Raw genomic sequence first — 25369 nt, 5'->3', positions numbered from 1 at the left:
ACAACACCTCAGTAATGTATTTGGAAAACTGTAAGGAGAGTAGCAATTATGAGTAGCTGCATGAAAAATGAAGATGACTCCAGGATAGCAGATCTATAAGCTTGTTAATGATTGGTAAGTCATGGTTTCCGGATCGGTTTGAACATGGAGAAGATCCTTATTTGCCAAGGTCACCAGCGTTCTTCTCTTCCCCTCCCGGGCCGCCAAACGTTTCGGTGAAGGTGCAAACGATACGTCCCTCACTGCTCTGCTGTGGAGCCAGCGTGGCAAAATGTGACACAAGTCGTATCGTTTATCATCATTTTTCAAGAGGTAATTAACAGCAAATGAGAAAATGGCTGCTGCCCTTCAGGATACTGCAGTCTATGCTGCATTCATGATTCCAATAAATAGAGAAGTAATGTTGCTTTCGCTCAGCCATACGAACACTGTTGATGGAAAACAGTTCAGGAAACTAAAATCCTAAACTTCCAACAAAAGATTTGTTGTAGATTTGTTTGTAGATTTAAGATTTATGTTGACATCTTGATGCTAAAACCAATGCTAGTCATTGTCCAGCAAGGAGAACGGGGCGGGATCTATAGACTATTTTTTTTCTGATCTTACGTTCATGTTTGAGCTTGTGTAATTTAGAGAAAGTCCAGAGTTAATGAATGTATGTAGGGTTATCTCTGGGGTTGTATGTTTACACACCAGTTTTTATGAATGACAGAATCTGTCAGTGATTGATTTTAGCGAGACGCTACCTGACAGTAAGAACTGTGTGAATCCTGTGACCAGTCTTTTTGTGATAACGGCCGCAGTGATTGAGTGATATCCCTGGCCTCCTGATGAACATATCACCTCGGCGACTGACAGGCTCCGCCGCTGTCACCGTTGACGTGTCGCTCACCTGACTTACCGTGCCGATCACGCTGCTTTGTCCTCATCATTTTTTAAAAGCTCCTGTAGTGTCATTTCCTGTGCTATGCTTGACTTGAATCTGAGGAAATGAAGCCTGAGTGAGGTGAATTATTACCCACGGTGACTTTTAGACTAATTGAGACCATTACGCTATGCAGCACAGGAAAATAGAGTGCCGACTCTGGTGGCAAACAGACTCCCAGTGCGCGGGCTCACCCCCACCACACCAAATCATAAAAAACAGCGCCCTAATTTGTCAGTTAACCTTAAATGTCAAGGTGAAACGCAAAGGTTGAATGTAAATTAGTGGCGTGAAAAACATTCTCCCACGACCCCAATCTGCACAGTTCATGGTCTTTGTTTAGATTTGCTTTTTAAATGGGTTATCCCTAATTAGAAGTGACCCTTGGGCTGAACTGCTTGGTTAGTTCATTGTGTTAACAGCTCACCATGCAAGGATAGGTGTCTAATCAAATGTCACAGTTCAGTTGCGAAGTTAGTGACCTGCATCGTTGTGGTTTACGACGGGAGGGGACTGCGCGAGCTCTCAAATGGGATCCATGTAGAATCACCACCAGATAATACAGAAAGGCTGTAAAGAAGATTTCATCCCTCTGAGTGTGACTGGAAGACGAAAAAAAGGAGGGAACAGAATGAAGCGCAGAGCAAAATGGTAGCAACTTAATCATTTTGTTAAAATACCATCTACTACAGCAACAGGTAGTTAGGCTAACTAAAACGGTTCAATTAGCCTAGCTAACATCTACTAAAACAGGGAGTCTAACAGCTGCTCATGCACTCAAATAGCTACATTACCTGACATTTAAAAAATCTAACTTCTACCTAAGCTAACAACTACTTAAATTAATAGCTGTACTACCAACAACTTGAACTCAAATGTGCTAAAGCTAACAATTATTCTATCTAATAACCATACGCTAATCAAGTTAAAATTTCAGACAAGCCTTTTACCATTTGTACCATACCAGCTAGACACATTCTTGTTTATAATCACTGCCTGCAACACATCGGATCCAGGTAGTCTCACTGTCAGGTAGGCATCCCTCTTAGTGTGACTGGAAGATGAAAAAAGGAGCAAACCCAATGAAACGCAGAGCAATATGTCAGCTAGTTAGTCCTTTTGTTAGTTAAAATAACTTCTACTAAAGCAACAGGTAGTTATGCTGACAATTATTGACGCTAACATCAACTAAAACTAGTTGTTAGTTAAGCTAGCAAGTACTTTAGCCTGTTGCTAGCTAGGCTAACAGCTACTCAAACCTACTGCTATATAGACTGCTACTTTACTTAAACTAATAGCTAAACACTCACACAGCTACTTTAGCTAGCACCCGTATAGACTTACTTCCACTTAGTCAATAGCTGTACTACCATAAACTTTAGCTCATAGGTGCTAAAGCTAAGATTTATTCTATCTAATAACCATTTAGAGTAGTAGCTATCCATCCATCCATCCATCCATCCATCTTCTTCCGCTTATCCGAGGTCGGGTCGCGGGGGTAGCAGCTTCAGAAGGGAGGCCCAGACTTCCCTCTCCCCGGCCACTTCTTCCAGCTCTTCCGGGGGAATCCCGAGGCGTTCCCAGGCCACCCGAGAGACATAGTCCCTCCAGCGTGTCCTGGGTCTTCCCCGGGGCCTCCTCCCGGTGGGACGTGCCCGGAACACCTCACCAGGGAGGCGTCCAGGAGGCATCCTGACCAGATGCCCAAGCCACCTCAACTGGCTCCTCTCGATGTGAAGGAGCAGCGGCTCTACTCTGAGTCCCTCCCGGATGACTGAGCTTCTCACCCTATCTCTCAGGGAGAGCCCAGCCACCCTACGGAGAAAACCTATTTCGGCCGCTTGTATCCGCGATCTCGTTCTTTCGGTCATGACCCAAAGCTCATGACCATAGATGAGGGTGGGAACGTAGATCGACCGGTAAATCGAGAGCTTCGCTTTTTGGCTCAGCTCTCTCTTCACCACGACGGACCGGTACAGCGCCCGCTTGACAGTAGACGCTGCGCCAATCCGCCTGTCGATCTCCCGCTAGTAGCTAATAAAGCAAAAATTTTCTCAAGCTTTTTACCAGCTTGTATCTTGCCAGATACAACACATATTTTTTGTTTAAAATTACTTCCAGCTATACATCTGATCCATGTAGTCTCACTACCAGGTGGTACATAAAGATGTAAAGATTTCATTCCTCCAAGTGACTAGAAGAGGAAAACAAGGAAGAAACAGAATGAACTTCTGAGCAAAATGGTAGCTAGTTAATCCTTTTGGTCGTTAAAATAGCTACTTCTAAAGCAACATGTAGATTTACTAACCTTTATCAAGCTAACAAGCTAAAACTAAAAGTTAGATAAGCTAACTAAGCTTAAGCCTATTGCTAGCTTAACTAATATCCAGTAGTCCAGCAGGTAGTTAGGCTAACAGCTACTCAAGCTAACCACTATATAAACCACCTACTGTTCAAATTAAAAACTAACAGCTAAACATTCATGCTACTATTTTAACTATCACCTAAGATAACAGCTACTTAAACAACCAGCAACTTGAACGCAAAGATGCTAAAGCTAACAATTATTCTGTCTAATAACCATTATGAGTAATGTAACAGCTAATCGAGCTAAAATTTACTCAAGCCTTTTACCGTCTTGTATCTGCCAAACGAGACAGAATCTTGTTTAAAATAAATTCAGTTTTTATTTTAATAAAGATTTAAAGCTCTGCTATGATAAAATACAGCATTTTTGTTTGCGAAGAAAGGTGCCAACGTCGGCAGTATTGATTATCCCTAATTAGAAGTGACCCTTGGGCTGAACTGCTTGGTTAGTTCATTGTGTTAACAGCTCACCATGCAAGGATAGGTGTCTAATCAAATGTCACAGTTCAGTTGCGAAGTTAGTGACCTGCATCGTTGTGGTTTACGACGGGAGGGGACTGCGCGAGCTCTCAAATGGGATCCATATAGAATCACCACCAGATAATACAGAAAGGCTGTAAAGAAGATTTCATCCCTCTGAGTGTGACTGGAAGACGAAAAAAAGGAGGGAACAGAATGAGTGCAGAGCAAAATGGAACCCAAATCCCCCCGAGAATAATATGGAGATCTGCCTAACATAAGATCCTTGTGGTAATGCAATTTAAGTTGGAAGGAAAAAATGTCAGGGTAATCTCATCAGTCCGTCAGAGAGAGGGATGTCAGACATAGCCTGTGGCGAGCCTCCAGCAGGGCCGCTTCTATCCTTCACAGAGCACCGCTCTGTCTCCTCTCCTCTGCTTTTTCTTTCCATCACAGAGCAGAACCACCACTGTATTGTGATACGGTCCTCACTGTCGATTCATGTAGCCGAGCAGAATGTGCAAATAAACCCAAATCCGGAGTAGCTGCGCAACGTTGGAGACAAAAGGCTAAATAAACAAAAATCTACATGGGTAATGTCTATACTGTGTCAGAAACAGACAGATTCTGCCCAGGTACCATATGCATGATAGGTCATTAAGGTCATCCCTAAAAGAATAATGAGGGGAAGGTGAAACGACATGCAAGAAATCATCCTGTCGGTCATATGGAGATAGGATCTCTAAATCAGTGGACCCTGTAAGCTCCAGGGGAAAGAGAGGTGCAGAAACCTCCTGGGACAGAGCAGCTTAAAAGGATAAAAACGCAACAGGAAGTATGTAAATAAACTATAAATATAAGAGAGAGATTATTTATTCATCTGTTTGTGTTAGCGTGGGCCTTTGTGTTGTTGATTCATCAAATATCAGTGAACAGTTTCTCAAACTATCAGCTAGTTAAGCTAGCTGCTAGCTAGCTAAGCTAGCAGCTACTCCGAATATTACTGCTACTTGAGCCTGTTGATAGTCAAACCTAACAAGCCACTTGAGAATCACTGTACAACAGGTAGTTAGGCTAATATCTTTTCAAGCTAACATTAACTCAAACTAATAGGTAATATAGCAGGTATTCAAGCTAACTGCTAATCCAGCGTATAGCTAATTAAGACTGTTGCTATTTAAACTACGAACCACCGTAGTTAGGCTACTATCTATTCAAGCTAACATCAATTCAAACTAATAGCTAGTCCGTATAGCAGGTACTGAAGCTAACTACTAATCCAGCTTCTAACCAAGACTGTTGCTAGTTAAACTAACAATCATTTTAGCAACAAGTACTTAGGCTAATATCGATTCAAGCTAACATTAACTCAAACTAATAAATAGACAGTATAGCAGGTACTCAAGCTAACTGCTAATCCAGCTTGTAGCTAGTTAAGACTGTTGCTAGTTAAACCAATAATTACCTGAGCAACAGGTAAAAAAGTTAATATCTATTCGGCTAACAAATCAAAACTCAACTAGCTATGAAAGCAGGTACTCAAGCTAACCGGTATGCCCCTTTAGTTAAGCTTGTTGCTAATTAAGATAGCTACTACTCAAGCAAGTTAGTTAGGCCAACATTTATTCAAGCTAACTGCAACTTATTCAAATAGCTAGTTAAGGTAGCAGGTACTTCACCCTATTGCTAGTTTGGCTAACAACCAGTCAAAGAACAAGTAGTTTGGTTAATAGCTACTCAAGCTACCCACTATATAAACTAAATGATTTTAAATCAAAAAGCAAACAGCTAAACACTTGTACAGCTATTCTAGCTAACATCTAAATAAAGTAACTTCCACCTAAGCTAAAGCATACTCTAGCTAACAGCTATTTAAACTACCAGCATCTTGAGCACAAAGATGCTAGAGCTAATGATTATTCTGTCTAATAACCATTAGTAAATCAAGCTAAAATTCACTTAAACGTTTTGTTATTTTATATCTTACCAACTAGCCATATTCTTGTTTAAAGTCACTTCCAGTAAAACATAAACACTCTCATACTAGCAAGTAGTAAATATGAAAGTCAAGTATTTTTAGAATTCAATTCTTGTCATATGGAACTATCAACACGACCAAAATCCTGGGGATAAGAACCGTGAAACCCGGGAGATGAAAGGCCACATAAACAAAAATCTGTCTGAAAGCACGCGTTCCCAGGTCAGAAACTGTCAGATTCTGCCTCGAGTGCCATCTGCGTAATGTTGTAAGGTCATCCCTGAAAGATTATAATGAAGAGAAGGTGACACGACCAGGAAGAAATCATCCCGTCGGTCATATGGAGATAGAATCTGTAACTCACTGGACCCTGCACGCCGTAGGGTAAAAACCGATGAGTGTACTCAAAGTTGATTAAAAGTTTATTATTTCCACAAACTGAACATGAAGAAATGTTATTGAATATCCAAATTTCATACCATTTTCTTTTAACGCTGATTAAGTAGAGTGATTCTGGAATTATTGACGAAAGGTTTACAATCCATAACTGCCATCAGGAATTTCAAATGGAGCGCCTGAGGACATTGGAGGGGTGTGGAAAAGTGGCAGTGCGCCATATCAGAGTGGGAGATAAGGCCAGATTGTGGTGTATTGATTCTAGATAAACATCTACTCTCAAACACAAGCTGCCGGTCTGTTTCTGGCCGTCGGAGAAGACCTGATAGGTCTGGATGTGCATGTTTCCCCGTTTTGATCCGATCTGTTATTTCAGTGTCTGGCACCAGTAGTTTACATCGCTCCGTTTGTACACAGTCTCAAATTAACTGAGCACAGAAACTCTGCGGCTAAATAAATCAGTCTGCAATGCATTCAACATTTAGGGAGTGTTTCGAATAAAGGTAAGAAAAGAGAAATTTCAAATATGAAAGCTCTGCTCTCTTAGAAAGAACTCAGTACTCATTAAATTTAATATTTTAAACTCAAGAAATTGACTTTTTTGGATGGCATGCACCAAAACAGTCCATGATTTTAATCTCATCCGTTGGTTTTCTTGAGTTTTTCAACCTTCAATACTCGAGTACTTGAGACTCCCTCTCAAAACGCTCACAACTGCAGATGTTTTTAACAGGTCAAAACATCAAATATTGCTAATTTGTACTGTGGAAGCCATCTTAGCACAACCACAGAAGCTAACAGCTATTGTTTTTCGTTCTTCAGGGTACAGCCAATCAGTGGCAAGGAAAATAAATCCAATAGCAGTTGATGCTAATTTAGCTTCCAAAACTGCATTTTCTTCCCGATATTTTAAATATGCTCTACAAAAAATATCTGTACGTTTACATCAGCCCTGCTTTGTCCGCTTTAATCAAACTATAAATCATTTGCCTAAAAAGTTTGGTTCATTTGGGGAGGTGAGGATGCTTAAGTGAGCTCTGGTCCCCCTACAAACTTCGGCCTCGGTTCGGTTAAAGCGAACTAAAGGGGTTCAAATGCGTATGTGAGCGCCATGTGGACCAGAAATCGCTCCAAAAGTAGGAAGTGAATTACAGAATAAAATCTGACGCCACTCCATTTTTGCTTACATTTTGCAAAACAGGAAATTGCGCTCAGTGTCATCTTCTGAGGTTTTTGTGTAGTTTCCTTCAGTGGTTCTTGGTGCAGCGCCCCTACAGGTGAGGAGGGGAACCTGATTTTCATTTAGTTTGGTTTGTTTGACACATTGCAGTGAGAAAGAGAACCACAGCAGCTACAAATATAACAAATGTTGCAATTTTGATCCCCAGTCGAACAGAGTAAGGAGTCCACTGTACATTTTTTTAATTGCTTTGAAGGAATTTTGACTTGAAATGTTTATCCCAGCATCATTGGAGGTTGTTTTGAGTATGAACAACCTGTTTAATAAAAATATCTCTCAATATCTCAATCAGATTTAAGTCTTAGCTTTCATTTGGACAGTCTAAAACCTTAATTTTATGCCACGGCATCAATATTTTAAAAAAAAAAAGAGTTAGTTTATGGAGCCTGACGTTCCACTTTTCTGTCATCTTTCACAACCGTTGGAGATCATTAAATGTTTTTTGGCAAGTGTAAGTCAGACCTTCGTGTCTTTTCTGATCAGCTGGTTTCCTCCTTGGAAATCTGTCCTGGTTGCAGTTTTTGCTCATTCTCCTTCAGATTTATAATAAATATCTTTTCACACTTCTGTAAATTGGTAAAAAAAAAGTTTTACAGATTAAATGGAAGCAGGAAGTAGTAGAAAGGCAATGCAACACAAATTGGTAAACAGCAAATAGATTTAAAATTTTCACACAATACTTAATACCAGTTAAATTTGAATGCAAAAAGATAAAAACACAAGTAATTTAAAAAAGTAAAGATACAAAACGAATTGTAGATCTGAGCAAAACATTAATCCAAATGGCATTAAGCATTAAACCTGCAGGTGATGTTGTGGTTTACTGCAAAAAAGATAAAATAATCTCTTTTTAATAATGGAAAGAAATCATCCTGGTAAATGGTGATTTGTGGGAACAGACTCAAAGACGAAACAAAAGAAATGCAGAATATCAGGAACACACAAAGACCTCAGATACGTTTTTACAGCCACTGATGTGTCTTTACTGTGGGGTTTTACCATAGAAGTAAATAAATAAATAAAAAAGGTTGCTGACTGACAAAATGAAAAGACTTTGTAAGGAAGTCATGGAGATCACTGCACCATTGTAAGCTGCTATAAATTAAAAGACACGTAAGAGAGGAAAACGTGGGCCTGCAAGAGGATTACACCAGCCTCTTTGTTGCCTAGCTGCCTGCGGTACACGCATTTTAACTTGTTTGTTATGATCATTTTTTGCTTTATGCTCAATATACTGATGTGCTTTTTTGCTGAATAGGAAACTGCATGAAAACATGAAGATTTGCCTGAACTGAGCTGAATGAGGGCTCCATTAGCGGCTAATGCATGGGAGAAGCTTCTGGATGTAAATAAGACGGAGCCGCCGCTTTGAGCTACAGATGGTTTTTAAAGGAGGTGGGTTCTGTTCACCATTATTACCAATGTTTCAACACAAACTCTGAAAACTAGTAACACCACTCACTACAGTAATCATTTGTCAAAACGGCTGAAACAAGCTGCTCGAAACTGGCTAGCATTGTCGAAAAAGCGACTGATGTTTCACAAACAAAATGCCGCTGTTCGTACAGATTTCACTCTAGAGAAATAATTGATGCATCAAAAGATAGCTAATGGGGTCTGCTTTCAGAGAATATAAGAATCATTGCTGTAGGTTTTATGGTTTTCTTTGAAACACTTTCTGAGCACCAACATGTCACGCCCTTCATCCATTGAGCTCCATATGAAAAAAACAATATGTTCCACTGGCAGATTATTTAACTTATTGCAACACATTTTCCCATTTTATAAGTGAAAGAATCTCCCAACTATGGTAACACTTTATTTGACGGATTGTGAATAAGACTGTCATCAATATTAATAAATAAAACAAGCTCCAGCATCTTGATGAAAAGTTACTCGTTACGTTAGTTTTATTTCAATTGTACTATGAGATGTTTGGACTGGAAACTAGATCAGAAATAGTTGGTAAGATTTTGTGTTTTTGCAGTGTGTTGTATCTGACTGTAAACAAGGATAATTGAAGATTTGCTTTTAGACTTGTTACTTCTCATCATTTTTGTTCTGATTTTGACCTTCAGGCAAATGATGGAGCCATAAAACCGTTCCAGTTTTCAGGCATTTCTCTTTAAATTACTTAAATTGGTTTTGCTTTTTGGATCCAAACTTTTAGTTTTAAGGGCTAAAAAGTGTTTTTTTACCTACTTTGGGATTTATTTTAATCACAGCAGTGTTGGAATAATATTTCACTACTGATGTTTTACAGCATTGGTTTGCTAATGTGTTTCTATTTCACTTTAGCTTCTACAAAATGGATTGCCTATATCAGCATAGCACTATATAATCCACAAAGCATTACCCAGTGGGGACAGTAAAGTATATTTGATTTGATTTAACTTCAACAGCAGCTTGTAGAGCAACAAGCACTAGCAGGCTCACTCACAACATAACCAGAGTGCTGTGGTTAAGAAATGGAGAAGGCGCGGTGGTTTTGTTGTTCCCTGACCCTCTTTCTCTTTTCCTCATTTATCTAAAGTCGTAAAGCAGCAGCACCAGCAGTCTGCTGCCATCAATCTCAATCGGCCTGCACTTCCTGCACCGCTCTGATTGGACGTAATGATCTCCGCCTGTCACTTCACACACTGATATGTTTCTCCCCGTGACCCATCTGCTTCCCTATTCTGCCACAAGCCGCCGGGGTGTTTACCACGGACACTCACAAGCAGGGTCCTCCCACGCGCCATTCACTCCATGCTACCTAACAATCCCTCACTACCATCATGTGCTTTCCCCTCTCATCTTTTGTCTGCTCGCTCCCACTTTTGTGGAGCATCATTATCACTTACATATGCAACATAAAAGGAGTGTTTTTCTGCAGATATGTATGTGAAAACTGTTCATTTTGAATAACAAACCTTAAGGGAAGGAGCCAATTACGAGACTTATGCAGTATGTTGAACATGTGCAATGAGAACATTTTACAATGCCCAATCTTAAGAACTTTAATCACAAAACAGAAAAACTTACTTTCTGACACCATATAACTCTTAATTAGACCCATTTTCTTCGGGCACAGTAGCCGCATCCTCAAATTACACAATGAAAACCCCTCAGCTGTCTGCCAAACAAAGCAAACCCTGCATAAATCTGGCTAAAAGGTTTTTCGCTGAGGATCAGATAGCAGCCATGTTCCTGAGATTAGGAGTGGAGGAAACGACTTGGTAAAGAGGCCAAATCTGTGTAAACGAAACCCCCAAGAACACACATTACGACAGCGAGGAATTAGAGGAACAACAGCGCCGGGATCACGATAAGGACGCCGCTCAGTCGGGTGATGCCAGTCTGAGTTCCCACTTGACATGGACGACTCGTATCAATAACAAGAAGAAACCATCAACGCTGACATCTGAGGCAGAGGTAGTAACAGGAAAAGATGCTTTTGGCCGTGAATTTGTGAAGCCTCTTCAATTTCCTGTCTTCAATAGAAAGTGCTGAATTAGGAAAAAAAGCAGGTGGACTTTAGAGTGTAAAGTTTATGTTCTTGAAAGCAGGTTTAATGTAACACGAGCTCTGTTTCAATTGCACAAGTTGGAATTAAAGTAAATTTGCTTAATTGAAATGCATAATTTTGAAAAATCTCAAGTTTTTTGATAAGTTTTGTCAAGTCAGGTTTTTTTGTGCTAAGATATGTTTTTTTGGCTAACAAAACTGCAGTAGAAACACATTTTTTTGCATCAGACTAGTCGTGATCAACAACCGGATGTTACTGCTAGCGGAAACGACAAAGAAGACGACAGGAAGTGGTAGGAGGATAATGGCACAACGTGTTTTTTAATGACTTAAATGGAAACAGCCAATTGCGAAATTGTGTTTTTCAATATTAGTGGAATATTGACAAAGTTTTGCGCACATTTGTAAAGGAACGCAACTATACCTGCAGAGCTGGGAAAAGTATTTTCTTCCTTACAGATTACTTATAGATTACTTTGGCTTTTTCTTGTTTTTATAAAGAGACAAATCATCCAAACTAACCTTCCTTTAAAACGTGAATAAACTGATTATGCAGATTTTTTGGACCTAGTAAGTGTTTCAGCAGTTTTCTGGAAGTTTGTTCCAGATTGGAGGAGCATTAAAAACTGAATGCTTCTCCATGTGAACTGCAAGGAATTGGTGCTTATTTAATCCTAGAAAATGTACTTCAGGTGATAAAAGGCTGACTTTGTAATAGGCTTTATGTGTTTCTGAATGTTCAGAATCAAGCTAAAATAACAAAACTTCTCAACAGCAATGTTAAAAATTTGTCGGTTATCATAAATAATAGATAGCAGACATTTGATTAGATAAAAGCTTACGGTCTGGCAAACAACCGTAAGCAGATGAAAATTTTGGAAAGGGGGTAAATACTTTTCTGAGCATTTTCATTAGTGTTAAAATGAATACAGATATTGCAGAGTGGCAGATATCTTAGTTTCTATAGAAATCTAGGTTGTCTAGATGGAACAGCTGTTCTTTCCAAAGGTCACCTGCAAATGTTTCAGTTTCTTTCATAGTAGCAGATTATAATTGGGTAATTTTCTGGCTGTGATTCAAAAATATTTCTTTTCCAATTAAATGTGCCAACATTTCTTCCTTTGAAATCACTCTTGTGGTAAGTCTTAACTAGTTAAAACTCCTCTGGAGATCTTTGAAATTTCGGCAAACATGACTCACTTTTACAATTAGGAACAATGATGATGATGAGGTTTTTTTTATTTCTCTGCCTAAAAATAGTAATAATGGCGCATAATTCTTGTAATTTTAGCTCTGTTTGTATTTACTTGTCTGTGCTACAATTAGGCTGGTGATGAGCCAGAAATTTTTAATTGAAGGAGGGAATCTAATGGGACCTATTATGCAAAATTCACACTTGCCATATTTTTTGTACTTCCATTTGGGTCTCAACTGCTTAGTTGAGCAGTTAGTTTGCATTTCACAGGAACTCCGCTGTTACCTAGCAACCCCAGCAGAGTTCTGCCCATTACCTAGCAACCCAAGCAGAGCTCCAGCACCATTGGTCATCTGGTTTTGCTACTGTATGCATTGTATAATGGCTGTTGGATATTTGGAAATTTCCAAATTGCAATTGTGAAATAGTTTTTTGCTTTTTGACGTTAGTGGAATATTGTAAGTTGTATGTGTACTTGTAATTAAACCTAGCTTCTGAGACAGTACAAATTTAGAGCAAGCTATAATGTAGCAAGAGAACAGGGGGTGGAAAGTTTTAATCACCATATAACAAAGGATTTTGGATTATTTGCAATTTTATACTACAACTAGCTCTCTTCAAATTAGCATAATGAAAAACAGATGGTGCAGGGCATTCTGGGTAAATACGACCAAAGCAAACACACACACTTAACGCTACCGGGAGAAATGGTTTTGATACTCCCATTTTTTTTTACATTTCGTGAAGAAGGAAGTTGCGCTTGGTGGTTTTTGCGGCGATTCCTTCAGTGTTTCTTGGTGCAGCGCCCCCACAGGCGAGGAGGGGAACAGTTTTTTCAAACAGTTTAGTTTGTTTGACGCATTGCGATGTGAAAGAGAACCCGAGCTGCTGAAAATTTAACAAATGTTGCGGTTGTGATCCCCAATCGAATTGAAACTAATATGAATTCATCATCATCTCTCAGGTTTACAGAGGCCGACAGAGTCCAACAAAGAGAAACTATCAAGTAAGAGTGGACAATAATGTATTGTTGTCAGTGTAGAATGGACATACCGGAGTGAAATAATAGAAAAGCAATAGAAACTAGGATATCATGAATAGTAGTTCTGAACAAACAATACATTGAACTTTGAAGCAGATGGCCAAGAACAGCAGGACGCCACTTCTGTCAGCTAAGAACAAGAAACTGAGGATACGATTCACACAGCTACAGCAAAATTGGACAATAACAGATTGAAAAAATGTTTTACGGTCTGACAAGTTTCAATTTCAGCTGCAACATCAGGAAAGTTTGGTCAGAATTTAATATAGACAATATGAAAACATTGATTCAGCTTACTTATTGCAAGACATTTTCCATTGTTTTAAGTAAAATAATCAGTGGAACTAGTATTTTTCATCAATATTAAGGAATTATAGACTTAAAACAAGCTCATTTCTTGCTGAAAAGCTACTTGCTATTTTTAAGTGTATTTGTACTAAAAAGGACAAAAATACATGGTAAGATTTTGTGTTAGTAGGTAATGAAGTTAGTAGGTAATGATAGCTGGTTTACTTTGAACAAGAATTAGTTCATTTTAACTTGGTTGAACTGAAATTAGAACTAGTTCATGTTAAAGACCAATTAGCCTCTTGATTTCAGAAAATATTACTTTGTATGCATACAGTACACTTAAGACTTCATGTCTGCAACTAAAAAAAAACGGTTATATTTACCGAACCTTTAATGGGCAGTGTTGTGGTTTCCAGGCACTTAGGTCGAATTTATGCACAATCAAGGAACTATAGTATCTGATTTGATATCTAACGTCTTGAAATTGGGCCTCTGTGTCTTTAAAAACCCAAACAGGTGTTTACTAATTGCTGCTGGCTAGTCTGAAGGAGCTGAATGGGGGGAAGGCAGAAGCTTGGAAACTGCAGCTCAGAGGAGGAACTTTGTCCTAGAAGGCGGAGCTAAGTCCACCCAGGTGTTTTGGACAGCTGAATGGTTGCCATGGAGACTAAATGATTTCTCAAACATGCATAAACAAATCTAGGCAACACTCCAGGTATGTTTTTGATTAGAAAATAACATTATAACATAATGTAAAGCTAAGAAAAGTATATTTTACATGATACGGCAGCTTTGAAATTATTTTTCCTGGGCCTTTTTGTGCGTTAAAGACTGTGTGCTCATGCTTTGTGTGCGTCTGACGATCAAAGCTCGAGAAGTTTGAGCTCAGCATGTGGGAGGAGTTTGAAGGAAGCGTGCTTCACTTTGTATACACACATGCTGAAATTATACAACCATATGGACTTCACTGAACTAAAGGGAAGGAGAAAAACAAGAAAGGGAACAAAGCAAACAAGCCAGAGGCGCGTATCTGAAGAACGTCCCCTGTGTGGTTTTATTAGTACAAACAAACACCAGCATGGGTCTGTTTGTGTGAGTAAGAAATGTTGTTCAGGGTATGGAGGAAAAGTCCCAGGCCGGCCTTCCCTGGCGACAGGGGACAAAGGTTGTCGAAGAGTGTACATGTTACGTTCAATAAAGGACGGGGCCTGACACGACCGTTTCATTATTCATCAGATCTCAGCCGAGAAATAAAACAGCAGTCGCTGTCAGGAGCGTTTAATCCACATATGGCGTGAGTGAAGATGTCAACAATCTGTCAGCTCCGCTTGACGCCCGGCTCGTCACGCGCCGTGCCAAACACCTGCGCATCGGCGAGGCGGCGGCGAACAGAGGAGGTGTTGAGTTTCTATTTTAAACGCCGTGCTTTTTACTGTCACAGCCTCAGGTGGGTTTTACCGTTACCCTTCACAATCACCCCATTTCCTCCAAACAAATTCCGGGATCAGGTTCGCTGACTTTTTCCGCTCACAAGTGAAATATGAACTCCCTCCTAAAGAGTGCTCTGTCCGCAGAGAGAAGCAATGAGCCGCGGTGGATAATTTGCCTCCTGGTCCCTTTGCAATCAGCTGACAGGAAGGGATTGCCGGCCTGCAGCCTCACTGACATCACATTAAAAAAAAAATAGGGTGACCTGACAAGGACAGTAAAAAATTTATTGGGGAGCATTTTAAAAGAGGCAGAATATTTTCTTACATATTTGTTGAAATTGCCATGACAAGATGAAACGTCAACCAATCAGAGCAAGGAGGCGGGTCTTAACGCTGTCAATCACACTTCTTCTCTTTCTCTGTGATACACTACACCTAACATAACCTGTCCTGAATGCTATGGCTAGTTAGCATAGCCACTAATGATGGCAGGTAAATGGTTTTCCTGAAAATTGTAACTGTTTTTCTGCCATTAGCACATTTAGCGCATTCACAAGTTTGATTGACAGCGCTAAGACCCGCCTCCTGGCTCTGATTGGTTGACTTTGGTGCATTTCTTCAAATGGTCTCATAACATGGAGACATATTTTTTATAAAGATCACATCCCGCAGCATTAATATATTTATTAATTTGTTAATCTTATACATTTATTGATTGTTTTATTGGGTTTTATTTATGTGTTTATTGAAGAAGATTTTATGAATAGTGTGTCATTGTTTCCTAAATATCCCAACACGTTTTCCATCAGGATTTTCTATTAGAGAGTTGAATTCAAGTTTCCCTTTTCTTCCTCTCATGGTTTTCCCTTTGGCTGCTGATGTACAGTTGCCTGTATACTTATCTTAGCTGCATCCTAATAAATGTCCATCATGTTTGCTCGGTGTATTGCTGCGACTGTCTCTGGGGTCTGCTTTGATAGCCTGGTTCCCTCAAGAGGCCGTGTGTTTTCCAGGCTGCAGTTGTTAAAAACAAATTCAGTTAAACTCAGAAATACTTTATTTATCCCAAAGGGAAATTAAATGTTTCCCTGAAAAGCACCAGAACCGGCGTGCCGCAGCTTTCTCCGTAGCTCAGCTCTCCAAACAGATTCACACCTCTGCAGGTGTGATTAATATCCTGTTTTAGATATTTAAGAGTTTTTATAAATTTTGTTCAATGAACTTAAAGTTTCTATTTGTATCGAGTTTATGATCCTTCCCATTATAATCGATCTCTTGCAGTCAACAAGGTACTGAAAATTAGCTTAAAAGTCTTACTATAAAATGTGAACAAAATTCCCAAACTATCGAACAATTTCTCTTTACATATTTATTCCTTGGCTTACTTCCGTTTTAGTGTTTTATTTTTTTCTTTTGTCATTTCCATATTTTGAATGTTAATTGATTTTTATTTGTACAGCATTTTGTCACAATTGTTATTTTAAAGTATAAAAAATATTTTAATATTTGTGACGACAGAAAGTTAGAAAGGTCGAAGGTCAACTGCTACTCAAGACTAAAAACATCCACATTTATAAAAATGTTTAAAAATTAAAAAAAGGAAAGAAAAACTTCTGAAAACCCTCAAAACTAAAGGTTTCATTTTCATTTCATAATAAAATCACCAATTCTTTCAATTAATAAATAGTAAACAAGTAAATAGTCAGAAATGTTTGCATTTTTTAGCAGTAGCCATGCAGATCAGAGCAGAATTTACACAAAGAAGGTGCACACATGTTAAATAATTGAATAATTAGCAAAAATATTCATATTTATTTAATTTGGAAACGATAAAGAATTAAAATGAGAACATTGCAGATTAAAAATTCTACAAAATTAATTAAAGGTAAAATTTTTCATGAACTTTGATTAGTTTTTGTGGCTTTGATTAGAAATATTTGTAGTTTCTTTTTTTTATTAACTTTTTCTCCCCAAATTGTAATTTATAAATTAGCAGGTTGCATGGCCTCAGAGCTGCTTTTGTGATTTTTTTATCAGATTGTAAATTTAGACAAATAATACCTAAAGTGAATTTTGATATCTGAAACAAATAAAAATTAAATCAGGCTATATGTAATTTATCAGCAGTATTGGTAGAATCTGATTTCTAAAGGTGAAACTTTTGATAAATTGTCATAATGTAGCATTTCTTTTTTAAGCTCTACTTCCAAAAACGCTAAGCAGTAGATTTCAAGAAATAAATAATAAACTTTTCACAATTTTAATCTTTGTACTTATCACTCAATTACGAAAGACTGAACACAACAGGAAGTAAATTATTAAATTCACACAGACTTTAAAAAAGGGAAGGAAAAAAGAAAAACCGGCTCAAACAATAAATAGTTGATCTTTCTATAGACGATAACAGCATGTTTGCACAGTAAAAAAAACACATAACTGCCAAAGTGTTTCAAGAAGATGGAAGTGATTTTCAATCTTTTTTTATAGCTGGGGATGAGTGGTTTTACCCTTTAACCTCAAGTGTCCATGCTTAGTTTCTATGCCAACCACAGACTAATCTCTCTGCTCTGACAGGCTACCATCTGTTTTTGCTTCTGTGTTCTCCGTTTGTTTCTGTACAACTATAACATGCTGCTTTGATGTATTTCACACCATTATGCCCGATGAACAAAACAACGAGCTGTTGTATGAATTGCTGCAGGAGATCCAAAAGTGTAATTTTGGAGGCGAAAACATCTCTGGGTTTTATGTAAGTCAGTAAAATTATTTTATATCTAACTGGGGATTTGTTTCTCTTACCTGCATTGGCATATGGATAACCATTTGATTGAAAACTCATGTTAGTACATTTTATTGGTTTCACCGCAGCTTGAGAGAGTGAGCTATGAATTCAGCGATCCTGATCTGTAATCTATACAGCAGAAAATTATTGTTAGGGATGAAAAACCCTCCAAATGATGCATTAGAGCCTATACTATAAGTTTAAAACCTTTAACTTTTGATTTCAAACAAATTCCTTTCACTTGAGGTTGGACATTGTTTTTGTTTTCACCTCTCATACCCTGAAGTCTTTATTCGTTTGTGTTTTTTTAAAAGAAAAAAATAGTTCTTTCACATCACAGTTGCTGTCAGTTTCCTGCTGGTCTTTTTGTGCTTTTTGCTTTAAATTATGAAGTAGTTAGGATCCCCGCTGTTGCACCTTCCCATCTAATGCCAGGAGCCGGCAACATCGCTGCAGTAACATTTTGCAGCCATTACAGGAGCAGTAATGTAGTGGCAACAGTCGCAGTCATAGCAAAGGTCTAGCAGTACCAGAGTAACAGTAGTACAGTATACGTAGCAGGAGCAGCCGTTTAAGAGTGACAGTGTTTCAATAGTCGTAATAAATTACCAGCAGAAGTTGGTGCTACATGACAGAAGTAGAAGTAACAATTTACAAAAAACAGTAGCAAAATCAGTAAGTGTTGCAAATACAGTACAAGTATAAGGATATTAATAGTTTACTATCAGTTATACATCAATAACTGCAACAGTAACAGTGAAGCAACAGTAACAGAGTAGCAAAAAACTGTAACAATGTAGGAAAACTGTAACATTGTAGCAAAAAACTGTAACAATGTAGCAAAAAACTGTAACAATGTAGGAAAACTGTAGCATTGTAGCAAGACAGTAGCCATGTTGCAAAAATAGTAATAGTGTAGTAAAAAGTGCAACAATGTATCAAAACACATAATAACAGTATTGCAAAAAACTGTAGCATTGTAATAAAATAACAACAGTGTAGCAAAAACTAACATTGTTGCAAAAAAGAGCAATATTTGACCAAATACTATTAGTTTAGTAGTGTCAGAAACAGTTACTGTGAAGGAAACTGTAACTGAAGGAAACCAGCCACAATATAGCAACAGTAACAAAGTAGCAAAAACAGTAACAGTGTAGTAAAATGGGAACAATGTAACAACAACCGTAGCAGTGTTGGAAAATACAGTAATAGTGTCGCGAAAAGCGTAACAGAGTACCAAAAATGGTAACAGTGTCGCAGAAATGGTGATATTGTATCAAAAACAGAAATGTTGTACCGAACGCAGTAAAGACTAAAGAGGCAAGAGTAACATTGCATCAGTAATGATAATCGTGTAGAAGCGTATCATTAATTGTAGCATTGTATCAGTAATGCTGTAACATTATGTAACAGTGCAGCAGTAATGGTAACAGAGAAGCAGTTGCACTGTAATAAATAATTGTACCTTTAAGTAACAGTAGCGCTGTGGCTGTAAGAGTGTACTAAAAATAAACAGCTTAATTAAATAAATGAACCACAAACACATTATTTCCTTTGCTACAGCATGTACTGACAGAGTTATTGTAACTTGCATACAAAATGTAGATAAGGACATGCAAACAATCTATTCACGATGTAGCCTGCAGGCTGGTTGAGTGGATTAGACCTTACTGGGTTAAGCTTTGTGGTGGATGCAGCTTTTTGATGATACCTAGATACAGATGTTTCAAGTTAAATCAAAAGAAATCCCAATGGTTACCACTCAGTCTGAAGTAGCTCTGTGAGCCCAACGCTGGTGGAAAGCACCAAGTCTCTTATCTAAAGCAGTCCCAGAGCTCGGATGGACGGACGGACGGGCGTGAATTCCTTGTACATGAATTCCTTGTTTTTTTATTCAGGTTTGTTGATGTTTTTATGACCTCTCCAAATCTACATGTCTTTGCTCTTGACATTATTGTGTTTAGACAGATGTCTGCAGCAGTTGTGCATGTCTCAGTTATGACCGGGTTTGCGATTGTCAAAGCGCCACCAAACAACTTCGACAGCTTCTTAAAGACTTTCTTTCATAATGAGCTATTTGTTAAGCCTAAAGCTATTTAATTGTAGCAAATTAGCATAGTGAAAGTATATAATTGTCAGAGTTAGACTCCAATTACCTGTCAAACATGTTGTTGTGAGGCACAGATGGCTTGATATGCTATTACGGTTATGCTTTGTTTGAAGTGTTGCATTGTATTGTGTCTTGTAAATCCAAAGAGCTGAAGCTGAACCACAGCTGAGCAGCATTTAACCGGTCTCTTGAATTGGGTAATGGGTTCCCAGATTGCAAGGAAAATTGGGTTCACTGTCAAAAGATGGTAAGCTTACAGCTAGATCTACAAGTCGAGATAAGATGGATATTTATTCATGAAAACAAGAGGGAGCTTTGTGCTTTATAGGCCTTTCTCGGATGGTTGGAAGGTTAAATAAGTGATAAACCAAGTGAGGAATGGTCATGATTGCAGTTTTACTTGTACTTTAGCAATTTCATTAATAAGATGAACAGTAGAGTATATATTTCTGTAGAATTTGAGTTCAAGGATCTCCATATTACACCGTACGGTGTCGTCTCTCACTTGATAGTCGAGCTAATAGTTACTAAAATAAATAATTTTTACACTATTACTCTCAGTCAGTTACTCTGAGAGGATGCTGTCACCAGAAGCAGTTTCATATGTGTGAATTTAAATGTCCCTAAATTCTTTTTTTTGTGCTAATTACTATTTATGAAAAAATATCTCCCAGACTGCTGTATGTGCTCTATCATGCCGGTACATCTGCATAAAATAAAGCCTTGAGCCTTTTGACAAGCCTCCAAACTCTGGAGGTTGATGGACATGTTTTGATGACTATACAACACTTTTATTCTTTATGAAGCCAAGAGAGTTTAAAGAAAATGTAAACTTTTAAACCTGGATATAGTGTTTTGATCTAGAGTAAAAAGAGACGCAGCTATTCCCACCACACCTGTTTAGTCCACCTTAATCAACCTTCAGTCCGTTTGTCTAAAACGTCCAGTTCATTTGGGCAGGTGTGAATGCAATGTGGACCAAAAAAGTGAACTCTGGTTCACCAACAAACCTTAGTCTTGGTTCAGTCTGGGGGGACCGGACGCCAAACGGACCAGAGACCACTCCAAAAGCAGAGAATTCTGGGTAAATACAACTAAAGCAAACATGCTAGCCTTGTGCTAGCAGGAGAAATGGCTCGTTGTTTTTGCCAAAGACAAAAGAGAAATCCTACAACCACTAAAATCTCACACTACTCCATTTTGTGAGGAAGGAAGTTGATATTCATGTCGTCTTTGAAGGTTTTTGTGTCATTTCCTTAACTGGTTCTTGGTGCAGCGCCCCCACAGGCGAGGAGGGGAACAGGTTTTTCAGTTGGTTTGATTTGTTTGGTTTGTGCAGTGTGAAAGAGAATCGCAGCAGCTGAAAATGCAACAAATGTTGCAACTTTGGCCCCAATTTGAACCAAGTCTACCTGACTATGAGGTGGGAAAACACACTAAATGCATGGATACTTATTTTCTTTTACTTTAATGTACCATCTTATTAGATATCTTTCACTGTTGTAGACTACTGTGTGTATGAATACAGTAGGTTAGTATAATCTTAGCTTACTCTTTTCCTGGTAAATTATTGGTTTGTAAAATAGCATTTAATTTAGTTTCCTCTTTTGTAATGTTGTAAATTTACCAAAAATAAAGCTAATCTGAGTATCAGTAGTTCTAATTTCAACTTGCTACCTACTGCAGGTCATAGTGTCTCCGCTGAACCCCAAATAAAAATAATAATTTGGTCAAACTGCCACAGACACACCAGTATTTAACCTATAAAAGCAACAACTTCTGGCCTGTTTTAGAATAAAACAGGCAGGAATAAGAAAAACCCTGCATACCTTTGACAACCAGCGAGGTCATACATTTTGGTGAAACATTTTGATCACGGCCCAGTTTAATAGTTTCACACTCCAATATAGCTGTATGTGCCTTAATGGCCACCAAGAAAAAGTGTGCCACTTAACAAATGGACTGCTGTGCTCGATATGCAATTAACCTATATCAGAGAATGGAAGTTTTCAGTCCTGCGCCGAGAGATTTGACAGAGTAAATATCTAAAAATGGCAGTACGCTGTGCAGAAATCAATCCCCCTTTTCTCTCCATTGATTCCATTAAAAGCCTTTTTGGAGATTGATTACACTGAAAGCCTCCCTCCGCTTTGGATTACAGTTGCACAGTCCCAATCTCATTTTTTACAGTCCAAAGATATGGGCATTTATTCCATTACACTGTGAGGTGCAAAGCCGGCACATCAGAGACCACCCTTTCTTTTTCTTTTTTCCTCCTCTTATAAGGAAAATACTTTGTTCAGATAGTAGAGCATCCGTTTGAGTATTGGGTATTGCCCCGCTTTCCCCAGATAAGTGTTATCGTGCTTGTTGTTCACTTCTCAAGATCAGTTTTCCTCCCCATCAACATCAACATTCGTGTTTCCTGAAATCAGAAAACAGCTCCTCTGAGTAAAAACTATCTACACGGCTTCCAGCCCCCTGATAACACACACACTTATTGTTGTTTTATTGTTTTTCTGCAGTTGGCACAGGGTGGACTTTAAGATGTAGTGTTAGAGCCATCCTAAGAAAAAATTAAATTGAGATTAACATGACCGTACAATCCTAATATCACAAGAATAAAGTCAGAAAATTATGAGACTAAAGTTGTTAAAGTACGAGAGTAAAGTCAAAATAATACGTGGGCCATATTTCAAAATTAAAGTGATATTTTGAGAATAGTCATAACAGTATAAGGATAAAGTCAAAATAATGAGAATAAAGTCAAAATAATGAGAATAAAGTCAAAATGTAACAATAGTCAAATGAATGATGGAATAAACTCAAAAATAATGAGAATAAAATCTTGTGACAGTCATACAAGAATAAAGTGAAACTAATGAGAATAAGGTCAAAATATGATAATAAAGTTGTATTATGACTTTATCCTTGTGTTGTTTCAACTTTATTCTTTAAATCTTATATTTTATTGTCTTAGCGTGGCCCTGATACTCCATCGTAGAACTTCATTGTTTTTATTTAACATCTTATTTAAATACGAAGACAAAAAATCAGCAATGTAAAGGAAATAAATTGCATATAAATTCCCCAGCCTGCTGTGGTTTTCTATACTGCAGCCTTATCTCTGTAATGGATTATTTATCTGCAAAGAGAAGCAAAAAAAGGAAAAAAAAAATGTTTCCAATAGCAACTGAATGCATTAAACATTTAGCTTTTTCCTGGTGTTCCTATATCAACGAATAAACGATCCAGATTATTAAAGGTTGGGGGTTGGAGGCGATTCTTACTCAGCAGCTTGCAGAAGCAGCCATGTTTGGGTGAACTCGGGGACGCTGTCCTTGCCGGGCCTTTTTATGATTCATTTATCTGTCAGTTTTTCTGCTGAGTGTACCACTATAAGCTGCTGGGATGTTTATGAATACACCCGCAAAATGGTATGAGGGCAATAACAACTCACAGGACCCAGGTTATTTCCTGCGGAAATTGATCAGCTGTGCATTAGAAAATGCATTTCTCCCGCCTCTGATGGCGTGATCCTGCATGTAGCTCGCAGCAGCGCAGCTGCCGGTGTGTGTGTGGTTTTGCATACGACCGTGCGTGACCTTTCCCCCGCTCAGCGCAGTATTTTGGCAGATTTAAGTGTTGTTGCTGAATAGATAAGCGCTCATCCTGAAACGGATCCATGTGAAGTCTGGCTTCTCGGCTCTGTGCTTGCTTGCATTTTAAAAGGTTAGTGGAGGATGCCAAGTTGTGACTCCGCTCCGCCGGAGGCGACGACTCCGCCGCTCCACCCCCGTTGCCCCTCCACTTTGCTGTAGTTCAGGAGGGTGACGTCGGGCCACGGCAGGAGGTTTATGGGTCTCGCCTCGACTGCCAAGCTGAACCAAAGAACGGGAATAAAACCGGGGCCTACAGTCACTGGACCTCAGCCCAGAAACATTTATGACTCCTGAATGGCCTTTAAACGTCATTTCCTACGATTGCATCAAGTTGAAACAATGACTTCTGATTATTTATATTCATTCTCTGCAGTTTTTCCTCTACCAGTGCATTTTTAATCAATGCATAATCCAGACCGCACTCCCCTGATTCCTACAGGTTGCTTTCCAAGCCTGCAGAATAAGCATTTCTGCACTGGATTAGGAAAACACCAAAAATGTAAAATCCTGCATCTTCAGGTTTTTTTTCCCACCTTATTATCCAGTAGAATCAGTTCAAATTAGGACCAAAATTGCAACTTTGTTACATTGTCAGCTTCTGCGGTTCTTTTTCACACTGCACTGAGTCAAACGAACCAACCTAGTTAACAAACCTGTTCCCCTTCTCGCCTGTGGAGGCGCTGTACCAAGAACAACTGAAGGAAATGACTAGAAAACCTCTACAGACGACACTGAGCACAACTTTCTTCGTCTCAAAATGTTGACAAAAATGGAGTAGCATCAGATTTTAGTGGTTGTAGGATTTATGTTGCCATTGGTAAAAGACCACGAGACATTTCTCCCATTAGAGTGTTTTGTTTATGTTGTTTACCCAGAATGCTCTGTGCTGTAGTCCACTTCCTGCTTTTGGAGCAGTCTCCAGTCTGTTTGGCATTCACATACGCATTCCAACCGCACCAGAGTTAACTTAAACCAAACTGAGACCAAGGTATGTAGGTGGACCAGAGTTCACATTTTTGATCCACATTAGAGTTTGATTGTGCATTCACACCTCCCCAAGCGAACCAGACTTTCTAGGTAAATAAGTGAGTTAGATTAAAGTAGATTAAACATGGCTGATGTGGATTCATCCTTATACTTATACTGAAACTAAAAATAATGTTCATAGCAATAAAGGAAAGTTACATAACTTCTTCCAGACCAAAACTTCACATATCAAGCTTAACCCCTTTTGAAGAACTGAAACGTCTTTGGCTTCAAACTGAAAAATGCTTCTCTCATTATAAATTGGCGGGAACACAAAGAAGCCATTAAAGCCATTCTTTACATCCTTTATGTTAACGCAACACTATTTTGACTCCTTTGATGATTGACCAGATTACAGATTTGCAATTATCTCATTTCAGTGAAAAATACTTTTGTCGTGACTTTGATAGTCCTCATAACAAATATCTTAAGTGAATGTGATGAAATGTCAACACCAGCAGAGTGACTTCTGTTAGATTCCCCTTTCAGTTTTGCCCCATATGGGAAAGCATAGTACAAATACTCCTAAAAGTATTTTTTTTCAAAGATGTTACTCAAGTAAATGTAAGTGAGTAAATGTAACTAGTTACTAACCATAAGTTATGAAAAACTGATCTTATAGTTTTGGGTCAGTAACAGGAAAGTATTTATTGCACTTTTTAGAAATGGAACTTGTAAATATTCACAAGTTTGTGGAAAGTTACATGAAAGTAACCAATAAATTCTTATAATGCTCCCAATAATGAGATTATTTGTTTGTAAACACGGCGGATGTGAGATCAAACTCATTGCAATAATATTACCACTTGCCATGGTTACCCATCATTAGCTTGCGTTTCTAACATTAGCTGGCATGTTGTCACCGTGCTCCAACTGTCTTTCACAGCGTGATAAAATAAGTTACGCAACCAAATTGACATTAGTGAATAAAAAATGTAACCCGTTTAATGACCTTAACG

The 25369-nt window shown here is 38.5% G+C and overlaps 2 long non-coding RNA genes across 2 annotated transcripts in view; one reads left to right on the top strand and one right to left on the bottom strand.

The window, feature by feature from the left end:
- LOC114136569 (uncharacterized) overlaps positions 1-25369 on the top strand; it is a 94426-nt gene that overhangs the window by 9451 nt on the left and 59606 nt on the right. The window contains exon 2 of the long non-coding RNA XR_003593838.1: positions 8624-8760. This is a non-coding gene — a long non-coding RNA (uncharacterized LOC114136569). The remainder of the gene's footprint in view (positions 1-8623; positions 8761-25369) is intronic.
- On the bottom strand, positions 5203-24127 carry LOC114136568 (uncharacterized). Its single transcript, XR_003593837.1, has 3 exons — positions 24034-24127; positions 13189-13194; positions 5203-5216 (listed from the first exon to the last, which is right to left on the bottom strand). It is a non-coding gene; the product is annotated as an uncharacterized LOC114136568 (long non-coding RNA).

The sequence above is a fragment of the Xiphophorus couchianus genome, chromosome 21 (assembly GCF_001444195.1).
Source record: "Xiphophorus couchianus chromosome 21, X_couchianus-1.0, whole genome shotgun sequence".
NCBI classification, from domain to species: domain Eukaryota; kingdom Metazoa; phylum Chordata; class Actinopteri; order Cyprinodontiformes; family Poeciliidae; genus Xiphophorus; species Xiphophorus couchianus.
The sequence above is the reverse complement of the archived record's forward strand: the minus strand, read 5'-3'. Positions and strand labels throughout refer to the sequence as shown.